This window comes from Xyrauchen texanus, chromosome 11, assembly GCF_025860055.1.
Source record: "Xyrauchen texanus isolate HMW12.3.18 chromosome 11, RBS_HiC_50CHRs, whole genome shotgun sequence".
Taxonomy (NCBI): Eukaryota; Metazoa; Chordata; class Actinopteri; order Cypriniformes; family Catostomidae; genus Xyrauchen; species Xyrauchen texanus.
In genome coordinates, this window is record NC_068286.1 from 47,514,074 (window position 1) to 47,538,049 (window position 23,976).

General features: G+C 44.0%; 1 protein-coding gene across 2 annotated transcripts in view; it reads right to left on the reverse strand.

Annotated features, from left to right (window-relative positions):
- cxxc4 (CXXC finger 4) overlaps positions 1 to 19,277 on the reverse strand; it is a 55,742-nt gene extending 36,465 nt beyond the window's left edge. Inside the window, exons 1-3 of one of the 2 annotated variants that reach the window (XM_052137330.1) lie at positions 19,003 to 19,277; positions 18,074 to 18,126; positions 17,856 to 17,962 (exon numbers count right to left, since the gene is read on the reverse strand). The gene's annotated coding sequence lies outside the window, so the exon portion shown is untranslated. Of the gene's footprint in view, positions 1 to 4,544; positions 4,624 to 17,855; positions 17,963 to 18,073; positions 18,127 to 19,002 lie in introns of those variants that run through there. The other variant, XM_052137332.1, reaches the window with a different exon arrangement.
- Positions 19,278 to 23,976: the final 4,699 nt, after the last annotated feature.

A 23,976-nucleotide genomic window follows, 5' to 3' on the forward strand; every position in this document is an offset into this window, starting at 1 on the left:
AGTCATTTTCATCATGACTAAGGATTTTACCCCTGTTAAAGTTATTTCTAAAGTTTGAGACCGTGTTTCAGTGCAGAGTCCGATGAAATATCAAGGCAGGCTACATATCACTTCAGAAGAGAATATTTTTGTGCAACATTTCAAGTTATTTAAGGCTGTTATTTTCTAAAATTTTGTCAAAGTGTGAAAAAGTGTGTAGCTCAACTAGACACTTTACTATCCCATATTTCCTCGGGAGCTGAGGAGTCATCCGTCGTGTTCAAAACGCTGAATAAAACAACAAATGCCGGTGAACCACGAGTGGATAGAGTGGATAGTGATCCAAGATGGCGGCGCGGTAGCACGCAGCGGCCACTCCGGATCCACAATGGTGCTATTTTTGTTAAAAAAGCCCGACTTTTGCAACACATGGACATCGGAGCAACCGGTGTTCGTGTCTACCATCGCCAGACACTACTGAAATATAAGACTCATGCAAAAACCAAGCTGCATGATGACCTGCAGGAGGCGCTACGCGTACTCGGCTTGCTGCGGAGACCAGGCCTCCAGCCCTCGGCGTCGCCTGATGCCGGTGGCCGGGGAGAGGACGTCGTAGCGGTGTGCGAGAAAGCGAAGCGGAAAGAGGGCGGGGTCCATGCTAGGCTAAAACAAACCCTAGCCGGCCGGCTCTCCCGTCTATCCTGCTCTCAAATGTTTGCTCCCTGGACAATAAACTGGACTATATCCGACTCCAGCAGGCTACGCAGCGTGAGTTTAGAGACTGCTGCGTCTTTGTTTTCACGGAGACGTGGCTCAGCGACAGAGTTCCGGATGCCGCCATTCAGCTAGACGGGCTTGCCTCGTTTCGTGCCGACAGAAATACAGCTCTCTGCGGTAAGACTCGCGGTGGTGGCTTGTGTGTTTACATCTACACGGAATGGTGCAAGAACTCTATGCTAGTCTCTAGTTACTGTTCATCGCTGTTGGAGCTTGTGACTGTTAGATGCAGACCTTTTTGTCTACTACGGGAATTCACCACTGTTTGCATAACCGGAGTTTACATTCCCCTAACGCTAAGGAAGCGCTCTGTGAACTGTATGGGGCTATGAGCGAACTGCAGAACGCTCACCCCAACGGACTGTTTATTGTCGCCGGAGATTTCAACCATGCGAATCTCAAGACAGTGCTCCCTAAATTCCATCAGTATGTGGACTTTGCAACGAGAGGGGCGAACGCGCTTGATCTTGTTTACACAAACATCCCAGGCGTGTACCGGGCGGAGCCCCGCCCCCACCTCGGCTACTCAAACCACATCTCTGTTATGTTAATTCCAGCATACAGACTGCTTGTCAGACGCACAAAACCGCTTCAGAAGCAGGTGGAAACCTGGCCAGCAGGAGCCATCTCTGCTCTTCAGGACTGTTTTGAGTGTACTGACTGGCACATGTTCAGGGAGGCTGCAACATATGGCGATTCTACCAACTTGGAGGAATACACAGCATCAGTGACCAGCTACATCAGCAAGTGCATTGATGATGTCACTTTCTCCAAGACCATCACCACACGCTCCAACCAGAAGCCGTGGATGACTGCGGAGGTGAGCACGCTGCTGAGGTCCCGAGACTCCGCCTTCAGAGCAGGCGATAAGGCAGCCCTAAAAACAGCTAGGGCCAAACTGTCACGGGCAATCAGAGAGGCAAAGCGTGCACACGCCCAGAGAATCCACAGTCACTTCCAGGACAGCGGTGACATGCGGCGCATGTGGCAGGGCATCCAGGCCATCACCAACTACAGGACAACATCAGTTGCCTGTGACAAAGATGCCTCCCTTCCAGATGTGCTGAACGACTTCTACGCTCGGTTTGAAGTGCAGAACGAAGTGATGGCGAGGAAGACCACCCCTCCTCCCAACGACCAGGTGCTCTGTCTTACCACGGCAGATGTGAGGAAAACTCTACGTAGAGTCAACCCACGGAAGGCTGCTGGACCAGACAACATTCCTGGCAGAGTGCTCAGAGGATGAGCAGACCAGCTAGCAGATGTTCTTACCGACATCTTCAACATCTCTCTGAGCAGCGCCGTCGTTCCAACGTGCTTCAAGGCCACCACCATCATCCCCATGCCAAAGAAGTCTTCAGTGTCCTGCCTCAACGACTACCGTCCCGTCGCACTTACACCCATCATCATGAAGTGCTTCGAGAGGCTCGTCATGAGGCACATTAAGACCGAGCTGCCCCCCTCACTAGACCCACTGCAGTTTGCGTATCGTTCAAACCGTTCAACGGACGATGCCATAGCCACAACACTCCATCTGGCCCTCACCCACCTAGACAATAAGGACTCATACGTTCGAATGCTATTCATAGATTTCAGCTCAGCATTCAACACAATCATTCCCCAGCACCTGATTGGAAAGCTGAACCTGCTGGGCCTGGACACCTCCTTCTGCAACTGGATCCTGGACTTCCTGACTGGGAGACCTCAGTCAGTCTGGATCGGGAACAGCATCTCCACCACCACCACCACACTGAGCACTGGGGCCCCCCAGGGGTGTGTGCTCAGTCCACTGCTGTTCACTCTGCTGACTCACGACTGTGCAGCAATGCACAGCTCGAACCACATCATCAAGTTCGCCGATGACACGACCGTGGTGGGTCTCATCAGCAAGAACGACGAGTCAGCATACAGACAGGAGGTGCAGCGGCTGACGAACTGGTGTAGAGCCAACAACCTGTCCCTGAATGTCGTCAAAACAAAAGAGATGGTTGTTGACTTTAGGAGAGCACAAGGTGAACACACTCCGCTGAACATCGACGGCTCCTCTGTGGAGATCGTCAAGAGCACCAAATTCCTTGGTGTTCACCTGGTGGAGAACCTCACCTGGTCCCTCAACACCAGCTCTATCACCAAGAAAGCCCAGCAGCGTCTCTACTTTCTTCGAAGGCTGAGGAAAGCACATCTCCCCCATCCTCACTACATTCTATAGAGGGACTATTGAGAGCATCCTGAGCAGCTGCATCACTGCCTGGTTTGGGACTTGCACCGTTTCGGACCGCAAAGCCCTGCAGAGGATAGTGAGGACAGCTGAGAAGATCATTGGGGTCTCTCTTCCCTCCATCAAAGACATTTACACAAAACGCTGCATCCGCAAAGCAACCAGCATTGTGGACGACCCCACACACCCCTCACACAAACTCTTTACCCTCCTCCCGTCTGGCAAGAGGTACCGAAGCATTCGGGCCCTCACGGCCAGACTGTGTCACAGCTTCTTCCCCCAAGCCATCAGACTCCTCAATACTCAGAGACTGGTTTGACACACACGTGTCCTGAGTTGCACTTTAATTACTGTCAATTTATAACTGTCTGCTACCTCAATAACTGCTATGTGCATAGAACATTATCTCATAGTATGTTATGTTTACATTTTTAGAAACTGTCATCTTTTTGCACTACTGAGTACTGGTCGGCGCTGCACTCTGTCTATTGTCCTGTTCATTGTCAGAAATTTGTTGTACTGTCCCGTACTTTTTGCACATGTTTGCACGTGCACTTTATATAGGTATATATAGGTAGTTTATATAGGTATTTTATTTCGTTGTGTAGTCTCATGTGGTCCTGTGTTGGTCCTTTGTTGTTTTTATGTAGCATCATGGTCCTGGAGGAACGTTATTTTCGCAGTTGTTGTTATTACTGTGTGTCTTATATTTGGGTCGGGATTTCAGACCCAAAAGGGGACCTCAAGGGGAGGCAATAGAATAGTGTCCCGTTGTTCAAAGGTGCCTCAATTTGTTCCTGGGAGACAGGATATGTCCTAACCCCGCCCTAATCCTAACCAATGAAGCCTGTAAGGCTGAGTTGCCTGGCAGAAACAAATCATGGCACCTTTCACCCATGGCGAGGTGAATATTGGAGGGAAAACAAAAAGATTTTACAAATTGCCTTTTAAAGGGACAGTTCACCAAAAAATAGAAATTCTCTCATCATTTACTCACCCTCATGCTGTCCCAGATGTGTCACAAATGAAGATGTTTAGAAGAATATCTCAGCTCTGTAGGTCCATACAATGCAAGTGAATGGTGACCAGATCAACAGGTCAAAATTCAAGTCCTATATAAAGACCAATATTTAAGTGGAGATTTAGAGTAAAAAAAGCACTTAAATATTGATCTGTTTCTCTCCCACACCTATCATATGACTTCTGAAGACATGGATTAAACCACTGGAGTCTTATGGATTACTTTTATGCTGCCATTATGTGCTTTTTGGAGCTTAAAAATTCTGGTTCACTTGCATTGTTTGGACCTACAGAGCTGAAATATTCTTCTAAATATCTTAATTTGTGTTCTGCAGAAGAAAGAAAGCCATGTTTCTGGAATGGCATGAGTATAAGAAAATAATGAGAGGATATTCATTATTGGGTGAACGATCCCTTAAAAAAGTGATAGTTAAAAAAACACATATGCATACATAAATTATATAACAATGTGCTTAATATATAAATAACTTAAATTGCACAATTAAATTATCGAGTCAATAAATAATCAAATAAATGGCAGAATACTTACAGATTCCTGCTTGTGCTGTTACTCCTATTCCCTCCTCTCATAGTTTTCATTATTGCAAAATCATTAATGACTTTGTCATTTCTGCTCAGCAATCACTTGGTTGATACCTGGAGTGGTGGTGGTGTAGTGGTCTAAAGCACATAACTGGTAATCTGGTAATCAGAAGGACACTGGTTCGAGCCCCACAGTCACCACCATTGTGTCCTTGAGTAAGACACTTAATTCCAGGTTGCTCCGGGGGGACTGTCCCTGTAATAAGTGCACTGTAAGTCTCTTTGGATAAAAGCATCTGCCAAATGCATAAATGTAAATGTACTAATTTTCTCAAGACCAATGAGGTGATCCTGTGTCATGGTGTACCTATACTGTTGATCATAGTTATCCTTTATTTCTTTAGAATGTGAGAATGCATCCATAATACGAACCATATAGAGCCTTTAAGGCCGAGTAGCCTGGCAGGAACAACTCAAGGCACCTTTCTCCCATCATGATCTTGTGATCTCTGTGAGGGGAAAGGGTGGCATGATTTGGGGGACTTTCTCTTGTCACGATCGAGCCAGGGGCAAGGCAGCACCATTCGGGGCACCTTTCCTCAATCGTGATTGTGGCAGGGCAGAGGGCGGGGCCGGGTCGTGATCCTACACACCCGGTCCCGTATTAGGCTAATTATGCCTCCGTGAGGTTTAAAGGCTGACTGCAGAGGGCCGTGCGGGAGAGAGAGATCGTTAGCGGACATGTCCGTCATGTGTGTGTTTTGTTGTCTTTTAAGTTTACCATTAAACTATGATTTATATCGTCAAGCCGGTTCTCGCCTCCTCCTTGCCCATCCTTTAACAGTTTTACATTGGTGCCGAAGCCCGGGAAGGAGGAGGGATACGCCGTAGTAGAGTTCTCGCCACTACCGTCCACCCCAACGGAGCAGCCGCGGCCATCTGCCGGGGGACGAGGAGCCCAGCCACCTGAACGAGAACGAATGGCCGCCGACTGTGAGGGGAGAAGGGGCTCCTAGCCGACCGCCTGGAGCGGTCAGGGCCGCTGCCAGGGGCGGAGGAGTCGTCTACCGGCCGCTGAAACGCGGCGGGGTTTAGACCGCCGACCGCGAGCGGGGAGGGGCTTACTGCCGACCGCCTGGGGTGAGAGAACTGCTGCCAGGGGCGGGGAGACCCCTTCTAGTCCCCGAGAACGCGGCGGGGTGTTCCGTCCGCCAGGGGCTGGAGGACTGCCTCAGATCCGCCCGGAGAGGCGTGGCTGTCGTCCAATAAAGGGTGGAGGAGTGGCCGAGGAACAAGCTGAGGCGTATCGGAGAACTGGCGAGTAAGTTTTTTTTTTCATCTCTCTCTCCTCTCTCTCTCACTGTCGCTCTGCGTTGGCCTTTATCCTCTTTTAAATTTTACAGTTTTTTTGGGGGGTACTACACTGTTACAGGAGTACCCTCCCATTTTAATCATTTCTGTTTCCCTCACCTTGTCCCCTCCCTCGTCCAGGTAGATGGGGATGACCTGCCGGCAGTCAGCGCGGAAGGCGCGCCCTCCCCCAGGGAAAGAGGGGGGGGGGTGTACGAAAACGGGGGAGGAATGTGGCAGGGCGGAGGGCGGGGCCGGGTCATGATCCTACACACCCAGTCCCGTCCTCTGCCCTGCCACAGTGATATTTCAATCTCTGTGCAGGGGGGCCGAGCAGGTACCCTGTCGTGCCGCCCCAGAGAGCATTGCCACCCTAGGCGGCTGATTTTATCGCCTTTGCCAGGATTGGCTACTGCTAATATGATCATATTTCTTGGTTCTCGTCAGCACTCTGCTGCTGCATTTTGAACCAACTGAAGTTTATTTACTGGACATGCTGGACATCCTCCCAGTAATGCATCACAATAATCTAGTCTTGAGATCATGAACTCATGAATTAGTTTTTTGGCATCAGCAACAGAGAGCATGTGCCGTAATTTAGCAATATTTCTGAGGTGGAAGAATGCTGTTCTACAAACATTGGTAATTTGATTGTCAAAGGACAGATTGGTATCAAATATAACACCCAAGTTCTTCGCTGTTGAAGATGATGTAACAGAACATCCATCCAGAGTCAAATTATATTGTAGTGGATTATTTTTAGAGGTTTTCGGTCCAATAATTAGTACCTCTGTTTTCTGGCCATCCAATCTTTGATTTCATTGATACACTCTGCTAATTTGGAGAATTGTGAAATCTCATCAGGTTTTGAAGAAATATAAAGTTGGGTATTGTCGGCATAACAGTGGAAATTATTCCAAGATTCCTGATAATATCTCCCAGGGGAAGCATATACATGGAGAAAAGCAGAAGCCCTAAAACTGATCCTTGTGGCACTCCATACTTTACTTTTGTTTGATTTGACAATTCCTCATTTACACAGACAAAGTGGTAGCGGTCTGCTAAACAGGACCTAAACCATGCTAATGCAACTCCACAAATGTCAACATAATTCTCCAGCCTATTCAAGAGAATGTTGTGATCTATCTTGTCGAATGCAGCACTAAGATCTAAAAGCAATAGAAGAGAAATGCAGCCATGATCAGGTTATAAGAGCAAGTTACTGTACTGTGATGAGGCCTAAATCCTGACTGAAATTGGTCATATATTCCACTTCTCTGTAGAGATGGACATATTTGGGAGTTCTGAGTCGCCTACAGCTTGCTCACTGGGGTTATTAATACAATTATCATTTAATTATTTTTAAACACTATTAAAAATCAGTATTTTATCTAAATTACACAATGATGATTAATCGACTTTATAGACATTACAGTTTTATCGTCTGTTAATGCTGATATTCTGTAAAGCTGCTTTGAAACGATGTGTGTTGTGAAAGGCGCTATACAAATAAAATTGACTTGACTTAACTTGACTACCTTTTCTAGTATTTTCGACATAAATGGTCAAATTGAAATCGGTTTCATAACTGCCATTTTAAAGTTTCTTGGGACATATCCTAAGGATAGCGAGAAGATAATAGTATTAACAAGAGGTTCTGAGATTACAGGGAATACCTCTTTTAAGAGCTTGGTTGGTGTTGGATCTAACATACATGTTGTTGCTTTTGATGTTTCGATAAGTTTTGTTAGTTCTTCGTGACCTATGACAGAGAAGGATTGAAGTTGCTGGTAAGTAAAATTATGAGACACCGTTTTCTGAGGTGCTGTGACAGATGATTGCATAATTCCAATTTTATTTCTGATGATTTAAATTTGACATTTACATTTATGCATTTGGCAGATGCTTTTATCGAAAGTGACTTACAGTGCACTTATTACAGGGACAATCCCCCCGGAGCAACCTGGAGTTAAGTGTCTTACTCAAGGACACAATGGTGGTGGCTGTGGGGATCGAACCAGCAACCTCCTGATTACCAGTTCAGTGCTTTAGCCCACTACGCCACCTCCACTCCTTTATCAGTAAAGAAATTCATTAAGTAATTTCTATTGTGCTGTGATGGAAAATCTGGTTCTGTTGAGGATTAATTCCTAACAAATTTAGCCACAGTACTGAATAAACACCTAGGATTGTTGTGGTTTTGGTTAGTTATACACATCTGGGATATCATGAGGGTGAGTAAATCTGGGTGAACTATCTCTTAAACAGTCAGAAATAAAAATCTAATTTGCAAATAGGTTTGTGGAAATGTGTGTCTCTCATTCCTTGCAATGTACATATGCTCATAAATCGGTACTAACATATACATACATATTTTGTACATGTTGTATCTTTCTGGGAGTTTTTCCATCTCCATGTTGTTCTTAGCTCACTTACTATTGTATGGCTCTATTTCCTGTACAGCTGCTTTGGAACAATAATTGTTGACAAAAATGCTATATTTACAATGACAATTAAAAGCCAACTGTTTAATTTTGGAAACAACAGGTTGAATATATAATATCATGCTTACTATTTTTTCTGGGGTCAACATAAACATTATATATGCCTAAAATCTTAGGAAATGGGTCTCTCACAAGGGGAACATCATATCTGGGGGTGCGTTAAAAAGTCTGAAAACGCTGCACTGAAACGGGTTGGCAACCAATATGACATGAAGTCAATATGACATAAACAATATATATATATATAAATGAGATTAAATGAAATTCTCTTAAGCCTTGGCTCACAATCTAACCTATTCACACAGTTTGATGACAGGCAGCTTGGCAGTTGTGGTGAGCTCTTTTAGATAAATGGTTTTATTGAGACTAGCAGACCATTATGCATGGACACATCTGTGCTGATCTAAACCTTGCTTTACCACAGACACATTTTATCCTATGAGCGTCCCATTAATCTGCTTGGGAAGTCTGCCTAGATGTTCCTAACTGTCAGCAGACAGAGTCGAGGAAAAAGAAGAAGAGTTTGTTGCTTGGGAAAGGAATGGGCCTCTCATGGCAGTCTCGTTACTGGATCTGTACCTGTCCTACAGGTGTGTGAGAGCGAAGAATAGGGTGGAGTTGTTTATGAGTTTTTATAAGCCAATGTAATGTAGGTCTTATACTGTGTCCATTCAACTCAAAAAGTCACATTTACCAACTTCCTACCTAAAGTTGGACTTGTAACTCATGTGAAAATCTAGAACAGTGATTTCACCGACATGAGGTTGTGTGGGTTAGGGTTATCCGTGAGGAGCTCGGAGTAGAGCCGCTGCTCTTTTGCGTCGAAAGGAGTCAGTTGAGGTGGTTTGGGCATCTGGTAAGAATGCCCCCTGGGCACCTCCCTAGGGAGGTGTTTCAGGCACGTCCAGCTGGGTGGAGGCTTCGGGGAAGACCCAGGGCTAGGTGGAGAGATTACATCTCCACACTGGTCTGGGAACACCTCGGGTCCCCCAGTCAGAGCTGGTTAATGTGGCTCGGGATAGGGAAGTTTGGCGCCCCCTGCTGGAGCTGCTGCCCTGTGACCCGACTTCGGATAAGCGGTTGAAGATGGACGGATGGCCAATCATTTTGTTATGTTTCTGTGCATGTGGATAAGACTTTTATTTTGTCAATACTCCCCTAAACAAAATGAAAAATAGTCAGATGAAGACATCATGTTCATTGAGACAAGTGCGTGAAGTCAAGTTATTTATTGGGCAGACGCGTATGGAGTTACTTATGTGCCAAAATTCTGTGCTTGCAAAATTGATAGTTTGAGCGCACAAAAATGTGCTGTATGCGCAAGTTGAAATTATGAACGCAAAAAAAAATATTTTGTACTTTAACAAAACAAAGTGCCTTGGGAGGCACTTAAGGCGGTTCTTAGGGGTCGGATCAAACAGTATGCCTCATTCACCAAAAAATCCAAAGCACAAGAAATTGTGATATTGGAAGGGAATATTAAAAGTGCCGAGGCAGAGCTGAAGCACCGACTGTCGTCTAATGGCCTCAGAGAATTGATCCGGTTGAAATACAGATATAACATTATTTTGTCATGGAAGGTGGAGTTTTGGCTATTGAGGGCAAAACAGTCATACTTTGTTGAGGGACAAGGCAGAAAAAAACTTCTGGCTAGATAAATAAAATAGAGTCTTTTTCTTCCATTCCCTCTGGTGGTGAAATATTTACCTCAGCAAATTAACAATGTTTTTAAAGAATACTATCTTGGTCTTTATAGCTCCACGTCTTCGTCCACTGAAGAGGATATTACAAACTTTGTGGAACCTTTAGAACTTCCTAAACTGACAACTGAGTAAAAATATTCTCTTGATTCTGAGATAAACTTGGAGGAGTTTGGCGAGGTAATTAAGGCCTTGCCTACAGGCAAATCTCCGGGGTCAGACGGCTTTGCCACTGAATTTTTTAGATCTTCTGCTACAGAATTGGCTCCACATTTGTTAGAAGTTTATACGGAATCATTCCAGAATGGAAAGCTTCCGTCAACCATGACACAAGCCCGGATCAGTCTGATTCTTAAAAAGGGCAATGATCCAAGTGAGTGTAAAAGTTGCTTCATGCAGATGATATTTTATTATTTGTCTCCGACCCCACCTGATCTATGCCTTGCCTCCACAGGATTATTAAATCCTCAGTCCTAAAAAAAGTTCTCAGGATACAGAGTCAATTGGTCTAAATCCGAAGCTTTGGTTCTCACATGGGTGAGATTATATTAATATCATTTGCCAAACTAGTGGCTACGCAAGTGTAACTTGGTAACCTAGAGAACCAAATACTGATATTGGCCGAACTAAGAGAGCTAGACAGTGGAGTTACATCAATTCTGATTCTGTTCATTCTCTTCCAATGTACATGCATACTTACAGCCTTCTCTCTCTCTCTCTCTCTCTCTCTCTCTCTCTCTCTCTCTCAATCTTACAGACACACACACACTCACTTACAGACACTCACTCACACACACACACACACACACACTCACTTACTGACACACACACACACACTCACTTACAGACACTCACTCACACACACACACACAATTACAGAAACACACACACACTTACTGACACACACACACACACACACACTCACACACACTCAATTACAGACACACACACACACATTTACAGAAACACACACTTACAGAGACTCACACACACACACTTACAGACACACACACACACTTACAGACACACACTCTCACACACTCAATTACAGACACGCACTCAATTACACTCACTCAATTACAGACACACACACACACTTACAGAAACACACACACACACACTCACTTACTGACACACACACTTACAGACACTCACACACACACACACACACACACACACTTACAGACACTCACACACACACATTATTTTATAAGTGTATGTAAATCTGAAAATCTCCTCTTCAGAATTTGCTGATTGTGTGAGAAATTCCCATTTAGTAATTTATAAATGTAAAAAAAAAAAGGTAATAACATTTATTTAAAAAAAATCATATAATCAGATTTAATAATTTGATATTCAGTGATTAATCACTTTTATTACCTGACATTATAAAACTGAATGACATGCCTATGATCAATGTGATCAATGTTACGCTGCTCCAGTCCGTTGCATCTATACGTGCAGGTGCATTGAGTACATTTCTCTCCAGTGATCAGTTGTGACAATACATTGGCTTTTTTCTCCCCCAGGAGACTTTGTCAATTAGCAGTCTAATGAGACAAGTGGGGTTAGTCATTCGGAAGCCAAAGCCTCATTACAAATGCAGCATGATGCACCTGACAACTCTTTCTGACAGACGTTTTGGGCTTTTCAATTAGAGATTGCTCGTTCTCTCCTGTCCTCCACAGAAACTATGTCATCTTAGTTCCTCTTGCTAAGTGCATGTAACTCTGAAAACATCTGTTGTTCAGAAGTTGGTGATTGCAGAGGAATTCCTCCTCTTCTCTCTCGGGTCTAATGTGTGGATCTGATGTCAGCAGCATTTATGCATACAATCAGCATCTTTATTTATTTTGAATAATTTGTGCAGAGGATGAAGGTGTTTCTCTCTCTATGCATTGCTCCAGTAATGTCCATTGCATCTGTCACATGCAGCTACACATTGAGTAGGCTACATTGCCCTCTAGTGATTAGTTGCACAATGCATTGACTTGCACAAGACATTCATTTACTAATGCTTCCCCCAGAGACTTTTCCCATTTGTAGTCTGTGACATGTCCTTTATATATGTCCTGGACTATTCATTTCTTTAAAAATAAGTAATAAAACACAATATCTGAATCAAAATGTATTTTGACATAATGTCCATTTTTTTACAACGTCCAAAAGTCTTGTTAGAAGGTTGAACTTAATGGAAATAATAATAATAGTAATTAGTTTAGCATTATTTTATATAAGTATTATAATCTTCTGAAAAAGAATAATAAGTTATGTAAATTCTCTCATCATTTCATCACCCTCATGCTGTTCCAGATGTGTGTGACTTTCTTTCTTCTGCAGAGCACAAATTAAGATATTTAGAAGAATATTTCAGCTCTGTAGGTTCATACAATGCAAGTGAATGGTGACCAGAACTTTGAAGCTCCACAAAGCACATAAATGCAGCATAGAAGTAATCCATAAGACTCCAGTGGTTTAATCCATGTCTTCTGAAGTGATATGATAGGTGTGGGTGAGAACAGACCAATTACCATAAATTATCCTCCCTGTTTAGTAGGAGATGCTATGAATCGCAAAAAACAGAAGAAGAAGAAGAAGAAGAAGGTGAAAGTGAAGTGGAGACTGACTGGCAGGGAGGAGAATTTATAGTAAAAAAACTACTTAAACTTTGATCTGTTTGACCCACACCTATCATATCACTTCTGAAGACATGGATTAAACCACTGGAGATTATGGATTGCTTTTATGCTGCTTTTATGTGCTTTTTGGAGCGTCAAAGTTCTGGTCACCATTCACTTGCATTGTATGGACCTACAGAGCTGAAATATTCTTCTAAATATCTTCATTTGTGTTCTGCAGAAGAAAGTCATACACATCTGGGATGACAAGAAGAATGTGAAAGTGAAAGTGGAGATTTATAGTAAATAAAGGACATAAATATTGATCTGTTTCTCACACACACCTATCATATCACTTCTGAAGACATGGATTTAACCACTGGAGTCTTATGGATTACTTTTATGTTGTACTTATATGTGTGTGTTTGCTTGTGCACAAGCAAACACACACGCGCACATCAACACACACACACATGCGCACGCACACACACACACAAGCACACACACACTCACAAAAATAAGCACACGCTCACACTCACACAAGCACATGCACATAAGTACAAGCACACACTCACAAGCAAACAAACACGCGCACACACACACTGCAGTAAGTAAATACCAATTTGTGAATTAAAGTTAGTAAATAGGGTCTTGGTTAGTGAATATCCAGCTTAGTTAGCCAAAGGTCGGCTGCAGTCATTTAATGTGCTTTTGCAATGTGAGACAAAGTTCCTCGTTTTCATCGTTGCCGTTAATGATTTGAATCCTCCGCTGCAGATCCCTCAAACGCGTTATGGGCATGCGCAAATGAATGCGCAAATTGTGAGGCGCTAAAATAAGGTACGGCGTTTATGTAACGCCTAACGCCGTTTACTTAAGATAAGTAAATCCGTTGCCTTACATCGTTTAAAAAAACGGCGTTAATACGGCGATACTAAACACGTCAATTCTGACCCTCTTGGCTTTCCATAGTGAACCTCATACATGGCCGCCTGCAGGATTTTATCTGAGGGTACACTCAGAAATCTGCCGAATACAATCTTGTGTCTAGGGTTGTCCGGAGGCATGCTGCCCTCTGAGAATTATTATTTATTTATTTATTTTACACCGTTTTTATCAGTAGAAGACAGGCGAATCTTTAGTGGAGTGCATTAACTCCTGATGATGTTTCTCTGTGTGACATTTAACTCTGATTTTGAATTCGAGGAAAAGAGAAAATTACTTCGAAAATATATAAATCACTCTTTTACGCCAGTAGGTGGCAACAAATAGTCTTTTATGTGTTTTGAGTCATTAAACCACTAATAAATCACAAACATGGAAAGGAGTTTAATTGTACTTCATTCAGATCAGTGTGACTACGATGAGACTTTATCAGAGTTTTAATATCATAAACATTTTCACCACAAATCACAACCAAACATTTCTTTTTGTGAACTGCGGTGCATTACCATCAAGGAATATTCCAAAAAGACAACATAGCCTTAATGTAATTACAGGTGTTGCATGTCCTGATGTCATTGTAATGTCATTAGTCACTTTTACTTTTGATTAATTCAGCGCATTTCTCTCTTTGTTAAACGAGGTTACCGAACTAAACGAGTGACTTGCCTCCTCTGTCAATCGATCATAGTGGCTGCATCCAGAAACATGGCAATGCTGCCTTCGGAGGCTGTATACTGAGACAGGATGAAAATAAGGTGCTTTTTAAACTGTTCGGAGACCAGTTTCCTTTTATTCATAGCGGTCAGTGAAGTAACTGATTAGGAAGCAAAGCAGCAAGTCAGCTGCATACATTTTCAGATGTGGCCAATAAGACACTGATCCTCACTCGTTCAGGAAATGAGGAAATGTTCAAACCAATGATGTGCCCCTTCACAGTCCACACTCTAATGCTATTGGCTCGTGCTACAGTCCACACTCTAATGCTATTGGCTCGTGCTACAGTCCACACTCTAATGCTATTGGCTCGTGCTACAGTCCACACTATAATGCTATTGGCTCGTGCTACAGTCCACACTATAATGCTATTGGCTCGTGCTACAGTCCACACTCTAATGCTATTGGCTCGTGCTACAGCCCACACTCTAATGCTATTGGCTCGTGCTACAGCCCACACTCTAATGCTATTGGCTCGTGCTACAGTCCACACTCTAATGCTATTGGCTCTGCAGTCCACACTATAATGCTATTGGCTCGTGCTACAGTCCACACTCTAATGCTATTGGCTCGTGCTACAGCCCACACTCTAATGCTATTGGCTCCTGCTACAGCCCACACTCTAATGCTATTGGCTCCTGCTACAGCCCACACTCTAATGCTATTGGCTCGTGCTACAGCCCACACTCTAATGCTATTGGCTCCTGCTACAGTCCACACTCTAATGCTATTGGCTCCTGCTACAGCCCACACTGTAATGCTATTGGCTCGTGCTACAGCCCACAGTCTAATGCTATTGGCTCGTGCTACAGCCCACACTGTAATGCTACTGGCTCGTGCTACAGCCCACACTCTAATGCTATTGGCTCGTGCTACAGCCCACACTCTAATGCTATTGGCTCGTGCTACAGTCCACACTCTAATGCTATTGGCTCGTGCTACAGCCCACACTCTAATGCTATTGGCTCCTGCTACAGTCCACACTCTAATGCTATTGGCTCGTGCTACAGCCCACACTCTAATGCTATTGGCTCATGCTACAGCCCACACTCTAATGATATTGGCTCGTGCTACAGTCCACACTCTAATGCTATTGGCTCGTGCTACAGTCCACACTCTAATGCTATTGGCTCGTGCTACAGCCCACACTCTAATGCTATTGGCTCGTGCTACAGCCCACACTCTAATGCTATTGGCTCCTGCTACAGTCCACACTCTAATGCTATTGGCTCGTGCTACAGTCCACACTCTAATGCTATTGGCTCGTGTTACAGTCCACACTCTAATGCTATTGGCTCGTTCTACAGTCCACACTCTAATGCTATTGGCTCGTGCTACAGCCCACACTCTAATGCTATTGGCTCCTGCTACAGTCCACACTCTAATGCTATTGGCTCGTGCTACAGCCCACACTCTAATGCTATTGGCTCGTGCTACAGTCCACACTCTAATGCTATTGGCTCGTGCTACAGTCCACACTCTAATGCTATTGGCTCGTGCTACAGTCCACACTCTAATGCTATTGGCTCGTGTTACAGTCCACACTCTAATGCTATTGGCTCGTTCTACAGTCCACACTCTAATGCTATTGGCTCGTGCTACAGCCCACACTCTAATGCTATTGACTCCTGCTACAGTCCACACTCTAATGCTATTGGCTCGTGTTACAGTCCACACTCTAATGCTATTGGCTCGTGCTACAGCCCACACTCTAATGCTATTGGCTCCTGCTACAGTCCACACTCTAATGCTATTGGCTCGTGTTACAGTCCACACTCTAATGCTATTGGCTCGTGCTACAGCCCACACTCTAATGCTATTGGCTCATGCTACAGCCCACACTCTAATGCTATTGGCTCGTGCTACAGCCCACACTCTAATGCTATTGGCTCGTGCTACAGCCCACACTCTAATGCTATTGGCTCGTGCTACAGCCCACACTCTAATGCTATTGGCTCGTGCTACAGCCCACACTCTAATGCAATTGGCTCCTGCTACAGTCCACACTCTAATGCTATTGGCTCGTGCTACAGCCCTGGTTCCCTGAGTATGGAATGAGATGTTGCGTGACCCCTTGGATTTTCTGCAAGAGGCACAAGCCTGTGCAGCAACCAGGGAGTATGGCCAGCTGCACAATGCCTCGTTCCCTACTCAGGGAATCAGGGTTGCATACGTAACCGAGACGTTCCCTTTTGTGGTTCACTTCTCTGCTGCGTCAGAGCTGACGCAATGGGAACCATATATAACGCAATACGACCAGTAGCTGTCAAATGTATCATCCCGTGTGGCAAGTGCACGTGTGAACTACATGCACAAGAATGATAATTCACCCCTGTTTCAGCAGATAGAACATAGGAAGCAAGAGTTAAACCCTCGCCCAGATTATAAAATCTGTCAAAAGTATGCGGAGAGGCCCAACCTGCCGCAATTCAAGTGCCCTCCAAGGCGCACCTCTAGCCGATTCCCGTGAGGATGCCACGTTCCTCATAGAATGAGCCCAAAACTCATAGCCAAATGCAAACTGCGCATATTATAAGCACTCGAAACTGAAGCTGTTTTGACTGCACCACTGGCTAGTGCGATCAGCAATCGCAAAATGGAAAATAGGAACAATGTATGAAGGTTGTTTATATATTTATTTTGTTAGTAGACAGATAAAGGGACCTCATGTGAAAAAATGGCATGTTTATTCAGTATTTTTGCAGTATATAGTAAAAATGTAATATATCGCCTTTTTAAACTTAGCGGTATTCAAAGCACTTTACACTGCGTCTCATTCACACACTCGTACACCAATGATGGCAGAGTTGCATGTAAGGTGCTAGCCTTCCATTGGGAGCAACTTGGGGTTCAGCAACTTGGGGTTCAAACCGCCAACCCTGCGATTAGTGTACGACCCGCTCTACCACCTGATCCACAGCCACCCCATTTATATAAGATTATGATACTAAACAACTTTCTGTAACACACTGTATGCCATTGGCACTGAAATGCAAAGTTAACCCTGCACAATCTGGGCAAACGCTGCTCTGTAGCAGGGTTGTATAACCCTGGGTTAAAAGTAGTGCTAACCCCTTTTTCAAGTGTGAAATGTGCCTTTTCCCGGAGTTAAAAGCGGGGTTTAAAAAGACAATAACACATGCATTTATGTTGATATTGAAATACTTTTGAGTGTGTTAATTATAAGGGTATTTGTGTCCAAATAACAGAATTTACCTACAAGCCTAAATTAGGTTCAAACAGATGGGGGCGCTGCTGAGCAGTGTGCAATACCGGTGCACATTTCAACCACTTCACTCGTAACATTCTCTCACATTAAAATCATTTATGTGGAGTCCTGGAAATTAAAATGCATATAAAAAAAAAAACAAGAAAGAAGTGAAAATAAAACAGAATGCCACACTATATCACTGAACACTAATTCATATAAAGAATTCTCAATACCCATGTTAAGATATGCATGAAATTAAGGCTTGGTGCAACTAACCAAGAGCATGTGGAGCAAAAGTGGCACTGGAGATCTCGGGAACAGACAGCGAATGCAGTGGCCACAATACGGTCTCATCCCCTGAAGGCCCTCCATGACCTGTGTCTCTGCAAGGAGAATAATGAGTCTTTGTGAATAGAGCCCCATAAAACCTGGCATCCCTACAGAGAGGGAGAACCAGCCATCTATATTCAGAATGCGTGAAAAAAGCTCCATACCTTTTCACTGGAAGCAGATGCTTAGTCCGGGGGTGAGGGCTTTTCAAAACCTGCTGTGCAGTGGGAGAAACATTGGGAGTGTTTTCCAGGTTATTAACTTATTACAGTAAAGCACAAACAGTGTCATTGCAGTTGCAAGAACTAGAGACACGTGAAGATTGTTTTAGTAGCAACCCAGAGTTTCTTATATTTGAGTTGGTATCTAAGTGTAGTGTTATTTGGCCCCTGGCGTAACTTGCTCTGTACCCAAACTCCCCACTTTGGATCTCTCAGCCTCCTGCTGGGACTGTAGCAATTAGGACCCGAGTATCTTACACTAACGAGCCTCTCTTGTCTTTAGGTGTGTATTTGCACAGACGCTGATTTAATCTGAGACTATTGTTTAGGTTAATGCCAAATTCTTTAAATCAATAGTGCGCATTACGTTTCATGCGCACATCAAATGATAATTTGTCAGGACTGGTTTGTTGAGAAGTCAGTGAGTTTTGTGGGTTTTTTAGGAGCTGAAGCGTCACAAATGCCCAACTCCCAAGCCATCCACTGTCAATGTAATGTCAGTTTAATCCCTCTTTAATGCCAGTGATCAAGCAGATGTGTGAGCTCACTCATGTGAAAAGTGTGTCCATTTCTTCATTGTCCCCAACAGTGTGGGGTCAGCCCCTCTTTCACACACAAGGTGAGAGGTTTCCCCCCAAGAGGCGAGGAGTGCCATGAAAGGATGATTTGTCATTTCTGACGCCTCTTCGCAATTCATAACATTTCCACAATGGGTACTGAAAGGGATGCTTAGTTTGGCTTTCTCAGCATGCCAACTATTTCATTTGGAGTTAGCTAAATATATGTGAATGAATAATAGATGGGTTGAGTTTGGGTTTTGGAGGGACTGTGCCTGTCTTGCAGCAGTGTGCGGATCATCTTCTTTAACTTACTGAAATGCTTAATGCTTTGTTCCAGCAAATGTCCAGAATTTCACATTTACAGTCTCCACTTCTTCTTGGAGGGACAGTTTGCCATGTGATTCTGGTTAGCTTCAGTTATTACCATGTTATAACAAGAGCCTATTAAAAAAGATGTGTCAGACTTAAAATAAATGCTTCACTTGGTTGATTATCAAATCAGGGGTTTTCTTGTCTATAGATTATCATTAACAGCAAATGAAACTGTAAAATGTATAATGTCTTAAGAGTCATCATTGTGTAGTTTGATCAAATGCGATTGTGAATTGTGTTTAAAAATAATAATTAAACAATAATTTTATAATATAAATATTATATCATGCGTATATAATAAATATTAATAACCCCAGTGAGCAGCAGAAGGCGACTGAAGGAACACAAAACTCCATAAGATGTTGGTTAATGGAGAAAAATAATCTTAGGAGAAACCAGACACACTATGGGGTCAGTTCCCCTCTGACTAACCCCACCCTAACCCTAAACCAGACTCACTGTGGGGGCCAGTTCCCCTCTGACTAACCCCGCCCTAACCCTAAACCAGACTCACTGTGGGGGTCAGTTCCCCTCTGACTAACCCCGCCCTAACCCTAAACCAGACTCACTGTGGGGGCCAGTTCCCCTCTGACTAACCCCGCCCTAACCCTAAACCAGACTCACTGTGGGGGCCAGTTCCCTCTGACTAACCCCGCCCTAACCCTAAACCAGACTCACTGTGGGGGCCAGTTCCCTCTGACTAACCCCGCCCTAACCCTAAACCAGACTCACTGTGGGGGCCAGTTCCCTCTGACTAACCCCGCCCTAACCCTAAACCAGACTCACTGTGGGGGCCAGTTCCCCTCTGACTAACCCCGCCCTAACCCTAAACCAGACTCACTGTGGGGGCCAGTTCCCCTCTGACTAACCCCGCCCTAACCCTAAACCAGACTCACTGTGGGGGCCAGTGCCCCTCTGACTAACCCCACCCTAACCCTAAACCAGACTCACTGTGGGGGCCAGTTCCCCTCTGACTAACCCCGCCCTAACCCTAAACCAGACTCACTGTGGGGGCCAGTTCCCCTCTGACTAACCCCGCCCTAACCCTAAACCAGACTCACTGTGGGGGCCAGTGCCCCTCTGACTAACCCCACCCTAACCCTAAACCAGACTCACTGAGGGGGCCAGTTCCCCTCTGGCTAACCCCACCCTAACCCTAAACCAGACTCACTGTGGGGGCCAGTTCCCCTCTGACTAACCCCGCCCTAACCCTAAACCAGACTCACTGTGGGGGCCAGTGCCCCTCTGGCTAACCCCACCCTAACCCTAAACCAGACTCACTGTGGGGGCCAGTTCCCTCTGGCTAACCCCACCCTAACCCTAAACCAGACTCACTGTGGGGGCCAGTTCCCTCTGGCTAACCCCACCCTAACCCTAAACCAGACTCACTGTGGGGGCCAGTTCCCTCTGGCTAACCCCACCCTAACCCTAAACCAGACTCACTGTGGGGGCCAGTTCCCTCTGGCTAACCCCACCCTAACCCTAAACCAGACTCACTGTGGGGGCCAGTTCCCTCTGACTAACCCCACCCTAACCCTAAACCAGACTCACTGTGGGGGCCAGTTCCCTCTGACTAACCCCACCCTAACCCTAAACCAGACTCACTGTGGGGGCCAGTTCCCTCTGACTAACCCCACCCTAACCCTAAACCAGACTCACTGTGGGTGCCAGTTCCCTCTGACTAACCCCACCCTAACCCTAAACCAGACTCACTGTGGGGGCCAGTTCCCCTCTGACTAACCCCACCCTAACCCTAAACCAGACTCACTGTGGGGGCCAGTTCCCCTCTGACTAACCCCACCCTAACCCTAAACCAGACTCACTGTGGGGGCCAGTTCCCCTCTGACTAACATCATGAATATAATGTAAATATTACTTATGTATAGTTAAAGTCATGGTTTAAATGATTAAATTAAGTAAGGGTTAAGGGTCAGTGTTTAAACATCAGATTGTGTTTGAACTGTAAGATTAATGAACAATGTCTTTGAAGTCCATCCTGGATTAACTGCAGAAGTTCACATAGATGCAATTGTCCTTGTTAATTGGCTGATGAAGGTTTTTGTTGGCAATTACTTGTTAGTCTATGTATTCCATTATAAGAGTGCAGTCCATCATTAGACCAAAGTGACATAGGCAGAGATCAGTTAGGTGTATCACAGTTCAACCTAGCCGGTAATTTTGGTGAGGTCTATCTTAAATCCAAGGATAAGGCAAAGGCATATGATGTATCCCATGTCTTATGGTTGGAGTTGGCATTAGTTCATCCTCTGAAGTCCATTGTAATAGACTGAAGTGCTGTTTGGCTGGCACCGGCTGCTATTAGTCATCATCACACAGCGACACGTAGCAGTGGAGTCTAACACAAAGCAGGAATGGTGCTGGATCCAGCCAGTTCTAGTGACCTCAGGATAGGAGTCCTGAGGTTGAGACGGGGAAACAAATAGAATAATATTAGCATAGATGCTATTCAATTTATTGCAGAGTTATAGATCACAATCAATGTTTCTGGTTTCTGGTTCCGGCAGACCAAACTAAAGCAGCCTAACTGTGAGATGAGGGATAAATTGGGTGTATGCCTGGCTAAATAGACGAGTCTTTAGTGTAGACTTGTGATTGTAATGAACGTGATGGAATATAGTGTGGTAGAAGGTCACTTAAGTACTGTGGAGACCATTCAAAGCTTTGTATGTAGTTAACAGAATTTTTTAATTAATATGAAATTTAACAGATAGACTCTAAAATGGGGCTAATATGATCATTTTTCTTGGTTCTCGTCAGCACTCTGGCTGCTGCATTTTGAACCAATTGAAGTTTATTTATTGATCTTGCTGGACATCCTCCCAGTAATGCATTACAATAATCTAGTCTTGAGGTCATGAACGCATGAAGTAGTTTTTCGGCATCAGCAACAGAGAGCATGTGCCGTAATTTAGCAATATTTCTGTGGAAGAATGCTGTTCTACAAACATTGGTAATGTGATTGTCAAAGGACAGATTGGTATCAAATATAACACCTAAGTTCTTCGCTGTTGAAGATGATGTAACGGTACATCCATCCAGAGTCACATTATATTGGAGTGATGGTGGCGTAGTGGCTAAAGCGCAGGGCTGTTAATCAGAAGGTCACAGGTTCTAACCCCACAGTCACCACCATTGTGTCCTTGAGTAAGGCACTTAACTCCAGGTTGCTCCGGGGGGATTGTCCCTGTAATAATTGCACTGAAAGTTGCTTTGGATAAAAGCGTCTGCCAAATGCATAAATGTAAATATTGTAGTGGATTATTTTTAGAGGTTTTCGGTCCAATAATTAGTACCTCTGTTTTCTGGCCATCCAATCTTTGATTTCATTGATACACTCTGCTAATTTGGAGAATTGTGAAATCTCATCAGGTTTTGAAGGAATATAAAGTTGGGTATCGTCGGCATAACAGTGGAAATTATTCCAAGATTCCTGATAATATCTCCCAGGGGAAGCATATACATGGAGAAAAGCAGAGGCCCTAAAACTGATCCCTGTGGCACTCCATACTTTACTTTTGTTTGATTTGACAATTCCTCCTTTACACAGACAAAGTGGTAGCGGTCTGCTAAACAGGACCTAAACCATGCTAATGCAACTCCACTAATGCAACATAATTCTCCAGCCTATTCAAGAAAATGTTGTGATCTATCTTGTCGAATGCAGCACTAAGATCTAAAAGCAATAGAAGAGAAATGCAGCCGTGATCAGATGATAAGAGCAAGTCATTTACAGGGGTGTAAAGTAACAAATTACAAATACTCACGTTACTGTAATTGTGAAAAATGCCCATTGCTTGATCCCTTCAGATGAGGCTCATGTTTATAACAATAACCTGAGGGAGTAGATTAATTTAAACTAATATATTCATCCGGTGTAAGCAGGATTCAGTCAAACAGAGCGCATCCAAACTATGATCTGTAATCATTTAATTAACAATTAGTGCTTAGAAAGAGAAAGAGATCTAATGTTTAGTAGCCCTACCTTTTTATATGATGTTTTGTTCAAGTTTGACCTTAATCAAATTTTTTCTAAATGATTTAGTGAGGGTTTTGTGTTTGGTAGTTCAGGGAACAGACACAGTCTCTATGAGATATCTAGGAGATACAGTCTCTATGTGTTGAAGTTTATGTGACCTGTGTGACGTCTCGAGGCAGCTAGCAGACGTTCGGATTAACCAGTTTGTCTGCTTCCTGACCTGTGCCTAGTCAAATACTATCATTATTAAGACTATGAGCCAAATTACTAGAGAGGAGAGCGGCACCTTCCCTGGAGGGATGGAGTCCGTCTCTCTTTATCAGGTCAGATCTACCCCAAAAACTCTTCCAATTGTCTATAAATCCTATTATATTCTACAGACACCACTCAGACATCCAGCGATTCAGAGACACTAATCTTTTATAAACCACATCACCACGACGAGCAGGGAGGGGACCAGAGCATATTACAGTGTCTGACATTGTTTTTGCAAATTCACACACCTCTTTAACGTTATCTCTAGTGATCTCAGTCTGGCGAAGCCGGATATCATTAGTGCCGACATGAATAACAGTTTTAGAAAATCTACGTTTAGCAATTACCAGCATTTGTAAATTTGATCTGATGTCAGATGCTCTGGTACCTGAAATGCATTTAACAATAGTGGCTGGAGTCTCTATTTCCACATTCCTTAAAATAGAATCACCAATTATTAGGGCTCTTTCAACATGATTCTCAGTGGGTGGGGAGAATCGATTGGAAACCCAAACAGGAACGGGAGAGTGGTGTCACTTTGCTGAGCGAGTATAATACTAATAAACACTAAGAAAAGTAAAGCAAAGTGAAGAAGCAGAAATTCCAACCCGATCTCATGAAAATTTGTACATCATTAATGAGTTGGCTATTTTGTATTATTT